This window comes from Trachurus japonicus, chromosome 20, assembly GCF_045865225.1.
Source record: "Trachurus japonicus isolate A0001 chromosome 20, Traja_1.0".
Classification (NCBI taxonomy): Eukaryota; Metazoa; Chordata; class Actinopteri; order Carangiformes; family Carangidae; genus Trachurus; species Trachurus japonicus.
Genome location: NC_140926.1, coordinates 2357293 through 2363980, shown reverse-complemented (window position 1 = coordinate 2363980; position 6688 = coordinate 2357293). Strand labels below are relative to the sequence as shown.

Sequence of the window (6688 nt, the reverse complement as noted above, 5' to 3'; positions counted from 1 at the left end):
TGGTGACCGTGTAGTCGTCCGTTAAAGCCTAACATTAGCTTTTTACTTCTTTTTACATCACATTAAGCTTCAGATACGGTAGAAAAGGAGTTCATATGTGAAAATTATCTCACTGAACTAAACTTGGAAGGATCATAAACTGGTCTTTTATCCTTTTATCATCCAAAACACAAAGCAGAAATAACGTGATGAACTTCAGGGTTTTGACGTCAGACCTGGATCAACTCTATGGGGTAACCCTTGAATTTACAGGCCGTTTATTACGTGATAATGTCCAGAAACAGCCTAGAAATAACGGTCCCTTTCATACTAATGTCATGTTTTTCAAAACGGCAAAAGATTACACGTGCTTTTCATGCTTTGAATTTTTGGGGAAAGGCCAGAATTTTATTTCTAAGCGATTTCTACACGTTCAATTGTTATTTCTTGGCTTTATTTCTCGACATTAATATGGAAATTGATCGTTATTTCTAGGCTATTTCTAGATATTATCACATAATTACCGGCCTGTGAATTAAAGGGTTACCACAGACACATATTGTGGTGGATAAACAGTGAGGAAGCTGCAGTCGGAGCTCTGGTTTCTCTCTCTCTCTGTCTCCATCAGGTCTGTTCAGCTGCAACACTGTGGCTGCTGGTGATGATGTGTGAGGGAATCGAACAGGTGTCGGAGTGGCCCCCGGTTCACCGCGACCACATGTCGCCACAGAATCCACAGAGACTCTGTGTGAAAATAAAATAAAAACACAAACGGCCTCGAATTAAAAACTCAGCGCCGAGTTCTCCCGAGCCGCTGCCGCTCAGTGAACACACCACGCACCGAGATGAATCATCCTCATCCTCATCATCATCATCATCATCGCCACGGAGACGGATGAGTCATGGCCACCAGCAGCAACATTAACGCTTATTATTTCTGTTTATCTTCTCCCTGCCTGCACCAAGCGACCCGGTGCTACTACCCACAATGCACCGGGGCTGAGTCACCGACAGGACGCTAACGGGTGTTAGCGCCGTGTTGAACCGCCACGGAGACGATGTTGTCGTGAGTGTTCGTTAATTAGTGAGAAGTTGTTTGTTGTTGTGGTTTGTTCTTCTTTTAATAAACGAATAAAACTTTACACAATGTTTTTTTAATCTGTTGTTGATACAAAACTATTAATTGGAGACATTCTGACATCGCTACAGATGATTAAAGCTGCATGTGAAGCTGTTGCAGGTGTCAAAGGTCAAAGGTCACAGTGACACGCCACCACACTGAGCCGATAGACGATCGATTGGTCCAATCAGAACGGGACTGCAAGAATTCCACAGGCCAGAAACTCAGGATCTAAAACCAGCACCAGGAAATATCAGGGTCCACCTGGATCCATAAAGGTCTTTGCACACTGAGTCCGTTTTTTTCGTCCGAATTTGCCGCACGTCAAAAAATAAATTTGACCTCATGTTGAGTCGATCATGTTTACACACCGAGTCCCAAACTTTCGTCCGTCATAAAAGTTTTCGGAACGGGTTCGATTTAATGCGTTTTTCACATCCGTGGAAAAAAAAGCCTTTTGACCAATCACAAGCAGGCAGATTGGCTCCTCTCAGGATGGACACAATATTTAAATGTTTCTCTTTCATTTCTCAACAAGTGAGAGAACCACAAAGTGCATCATCACTGCGTGACGATTTTTGTCTCCCTCTCCGAAATTTGGAACACAAAATAAAAACACATGCGAATAAAACGCAACGGACTCAGTGTGCAAGGAGCCTGTCCGTAATGTTTTTTGTTGGATGACGGATACGAAAAACGCGTGCGGAAAAAATGGACTCAGTGAGCAAAGACCTTAAGGAAGAGGGAGACAAAAATCGTCACGCAGTGATGATGCACTTTGTGGTTCTCTCACTTGTCGAGAAATGAAAGAGAAACATTAAAATATTGTGTCCATCCTGAGAGGAACCAGTAACGAGGGGATCTGCTGAGCAGCAGAACTATCATGATCACTTCAACTGTTTATTTTAGGATGTCAGTGGTCCAGTTTGAAAGATGTTGATTATTAACTCACACATTAAACAGAAGACGGACAATTTCCATGATCCTGAACAGCGGCTGACGCACACACACACAGATACACACTCAGCGGTGACCCTCTCTCTTTCCCTCTCCAGCCTCGAAACGCTGATGTGATTGGTCAAAAAGGATTTTCAGGGAAGCGAAAAACGCAATTTAAGTTTCTGACTCGGTGTGTAAACATGATCGACACACCATGAGGTTGAATTTATTTTTTGACGTGCGGCAATTTAGGACGACAAAAAAGGACTCAGTGTGCAAAGGCCTTAAGGATCAATAAGGATCCATCAGGAACCACCTACCAGGGAGAGGAACTGGACCTGGGAACCTGAACAGGTGGATCACGTCTGGGCTGAAGGTTTTACACAATGACAGGAAGTGACACGTCCAACAGACACACAAGATATTTCAAAATAAAACAGGAAATAAGAAAATGAAAGTTCCAGAAGAAGAGTCTGAAAGTAAGAACATGAAAATCTTCAGACCTTCATTCAGCTCGTTAAATTCAAAAGGTTAAAATTCCAGTCAGTGGTATTGATCTATTGATCTGTTGATCTATTGATCAGCATGTGAATCAGTGCATCGACCAGAGTCAACAAGGAAACAAAGATTAAAAGAGAGAGAAGGGAAATAAACGAGGATTAAAAGTGAATCAGCTTTTTATTTTCTCTGCTTTGTTGTTTTTGCTTTGATTCATCTTTTCAAAATAATAAATCGAGTTAATTTCTGCAAACAAAATGAATAATGTGGTGAAACTTCAAGAAGATTCATTTCATGTTTGTTGTTTCATGACTTCAGAAGATTTCATCCACATTTTTTTTTTTTTTTGCATTTTTATAAAAACATATTTTTATTCAGTGTGTTACTATTCAATTTTTTACCCCAAAACCTGAATGTTTCATATCAGAACCCTGTTAAACCGACTGATCAGAGTTAAACTTGTATTTTATCCATTTAAACATAAAATCTATTAATCTGAATTAAAGCAGCAGCTGCAGTCGACCAGCTCATTACCTCTTATGATCCTCTAGTCTCCAGATCCACTCAACGCTGCCTTTTCATCATCATTATTATTATTTTTATCATCATTCTGTGTGTTCTCGTTTATCCAAAAGTGTGTGAAGCAGTGAAGGCATCGCGAGGCGTTCAGGGACGGCTCCGGCTTTAAGAGCGTCTGTTATAATAATCAGAGGGAACGACGACTTCTTCACTTTTATTCTTTGAATTTACAGAAACTGTTTCCTCCAAACACAGATGCATGTGTGAGCTGCTTTTACTGCCGAGTGTCTGATGTGTATGGATGTGTTTACAGCGTTGTGTAGCGTTGTGTAGATGTGTGTTGATGTGTGTAGATGTGTGTAGATGTGTGTTGATGTGCTACTTTGTGTTTTTATGGACAAACTGGAGCCAAACGATCTCGTTGTGGACGATAAAGATTTTTTCTGTTTTGCACTAAAGCTGAGAGTTACAGCTGTGAAGCTTCACGCTGGTTTTATGTACACGCTCGTCGTCGACGTTGTTGTGGTTGTTGTTTTGCAGCTTGTCCGTCTTCAGTTTCCACGGCGACCTGCTGCTGAAGTGAAATAAAACAGAATATAGAGTTATGTTTTTGTGTCTTTTTTGTGAAGAACTTTTTTTATTGAAGCACAGCGAATACAGCAACATCCGTACAATTTTTTAAAACATAACCCTTGAGGCCGCTGTTTCTCATTTATATGTATTTGAGAATCATCACTAAAGGGATAGTTCAGAAGTTTCAGAGTCCTCCGTGGCTTCTCTGAGTTACAGGGGGTCTCGGCGTAGCAGTGCATGTCCATATGACGGTTGCAAATGGATACCAACTGTCTTCATAACAAAAAGACACACCAAAAAACATCCAAATACCTCCATGCTGCTCGTATGTAATGTCCCTCTTGTATTGAAATGCAAAATTGTCCCGAAAAAAATTAAATAAGTCTATTTTTCAAGCTTGTTTTGTAGCTTCCCGGTTCGTCAAATTTGGACGAACCGGGAAGCTTCCGCTACAAACGAGCTTGAAAAATATTCATTCATTCATTTTCTATACCGCTTATCCTGCACTAGGGTCACGGGTGAGCTGGAGCCTATCTCAGCTGACTTTGGGCGAGAGGCGGGGTACATCCTGGACAGGTCGCCAGTCTATCGCAGGGCTGACACATATAGACAGACAACCATTCACACTCTCATTCACACCTATGGGCAATTTAGAGTCACCAATTAACCTAACCTGCATGTCTTTGGACTGTGGGAGGAAGCCGGAGTACCCGGAGAGAACCCACGCATGCACGGGGAGAACATGCAAACTCCACACAGAAGGGCTCCAGCTGGCCGGCGGGTTCAAACCCAGAACCCTCTTGCTGTGAGGCGACAGTGCTAACCACCACCGTGCCGCCCAAAATGAAAAATAGACTTATTTAATTTTTTTTCGGGACAATTTCTCCCAGCCCTTAGTCAACATGAGGGTGAGTAGATAATGAGTGAAATTTGAATTTTGGGTGAACTATCCCTTTAAAGTGAATTAGTTGGTGATTTGGATAGTTTGGAGTCGACTTTCCATACGAAGCCGCTGCAGGGAAGAGAGTTCATCCAGTTTATCAGATGTTTTTGTGTCTGAACAGTTTTTCTGTCGCTCTCTTTCCATAAAGTGAGTTCATGTTGATGTTTCCAGACTGTGACGGGTTCAGACGCCTCGGTCACGTGTTCAGACTCTAACGTGTTGTTTTCCACACGGCTTCATTTAGTTTTTTTAACAACGATCGGCGGCAGAAATAGAATCAATTACCCAGAAGCTCCGGCTGCTGCTGCTGGTCTGAGCGCTCACACGCACTAGAAACACACGAACCCAACAACATCCATCAGTAACTTTTCACCATGGCAACGCTGAAAATAACCACCACCCACCAGCCACCAGCACCTAACCCCCCCCCCCCCCCCCCCCCCCCTCTGCACGTTAACCAATCTGGGAATGTAAGGTGATTATCAGCAGCTGTTCACACACACACACACACACACACTGAGCCTGTGAACATCACTTCTCACTAATTAAGTTTGTTTATAAGAGATATTAAGTTTAGCAGGCGTAGGTGTGTGTGTGTGTGTGTGTGTGTGTAACCTTCACAGAGGTAAATCCTGCTGCTGCTGAGAAGCTTCAGTGTAAACACACCGAGGGAGGATGTGTGTGTGTGTGTGTGTGTGTGTGTGTGTGTGTGTGTGTGTGTGAGCTGCTGTTTGACGATGAACCTGCATCAACACGAGGAAACTTAGTTCAGACTCTTGTTCTTCTTCTTCTTCCATAGATATATACACGTAGACAGAGATGGACAGAGTACTCCACCCCAGTACTTGAGTAAGAGTACAAATACTACTGGTCAAAACTTACTCCGTTACAAGTAAAAGTAGCTCAGTCGACATGTTACTTGCTTTTAAAGGTACTTACGTATCTGAAAGTACATGCTTTTAAATGTACTTTAAGTCAAAGTAAGAGTCAGAGTAAATGTCTTATTGTTCACATCAATGAATGAATATAATGAAGGTGAGAGTCAGTTAAACCTGCTGTTTGTGACCTGGACCAGGACTCAGTCAATGGCTGCACTTCCAGAAACCAATGCACGATAGCTGAATGACTGTAATAGGATGTTAAGACGATGAGCTTAGCTGCCTTCCAAACACTTGTGACCTGGGTTCACCTCCCGGCCATCGTGAGTGTGTTTCTTTATCTAGCTCTTGCATTTCCTTTCAGCTCCATGTTCCTCTCTATAGAGAGAGGAATAAACGCCTGCATTCAATCGTCTAAACACTGGAGATGCTGGGGATTGAACCCAGGACCTCATACATGCAAAGCATGCGCTCTACCACTGAGCTACATCCCCTCCTTGTCCTCTGGACCATTGGGTCTTCAGACGTCCAGGAGGTGTTTGGGTTGAACACATTGAATGACAGGTTGAGGATTTGAACATCTGTCCACCAAAGTACAGCAGAGTTGATGAAAAGGAGCACTCGTTGTTGGCAGGATTCGAACCTGCGCGGGGAGACCCCAATGGATTTCTAGTCCATCGCCTTAACCACTCGGCCACAACAACTGTACATGGGTCCTGTTGGTGAGTCCATGTGAATATGTAGCTGAAAAGAACTCTATAAGTTAGATAGAAAAGAAGATCTGCGATGGCCGGGAATCGAACCCGGGTCAACTGCTTGGAAGGCAGCTATGCTCACCACTATACCATCATCGCCTTGACGAGGGGAGGTCAGCTAGGTAGCAGGACCCTCTCATCCTGACTTAGTGATAGCTCAGTGGTAGAGCGCATGCTTCGCATGTTTGTAAATGAATGTAAGGAGCTTTTAACTCTTGTTAGTGAGAATGAACTCTTTGCTGCTCAGCTGCACTGATGTGCTGCTTTTAGGGGTTAGGGTTTCCTTCACAGACAAACACAGCTTGTGTCCAATAGGATTTTAGAAAAAGACCTGAAAGTAACCAGTACTTTTCAGCCTTCCTACTAATTAACTCCAGTAAAAGTACAAATATCTGTCTTGGAAATGTATTCAAGTAAGAGTAATAAGTACCAAAGTAATCTAATACTCAAGTAAAGTACAAATCCTCTGCATATGTACTTAAGT

The 6688-nt window shown here is 42.7% G+C and overlaps 2 non-coding genes across 2 annotated transcripts; both read right to left on the bottom strand.

The window, feature by feature from the left end:
- Positions 1-5871: 5871 nt before the first annotated feature.
- Positions 5872-5943, bottom strand: trnaa-ugc (transfer RNA alanine (anticodon UGC)). Its single transcript has one exon. It is a non-coding gene; the product is annotated as a tRNA-Ala (tRNA).
- A 128-nt stretch (positions 5944-6071) lies between these two features.
- Positions 6072-6153, bottom strand: trnas-aga (transfer RNA serine (anticodon AGA)). The gene has a single exon. It is a non-coding gene; the product is annotated as a tRNA-Ser (tRNA).
- Positions 6154-6688: the final 535 nt, after the last annotated feature.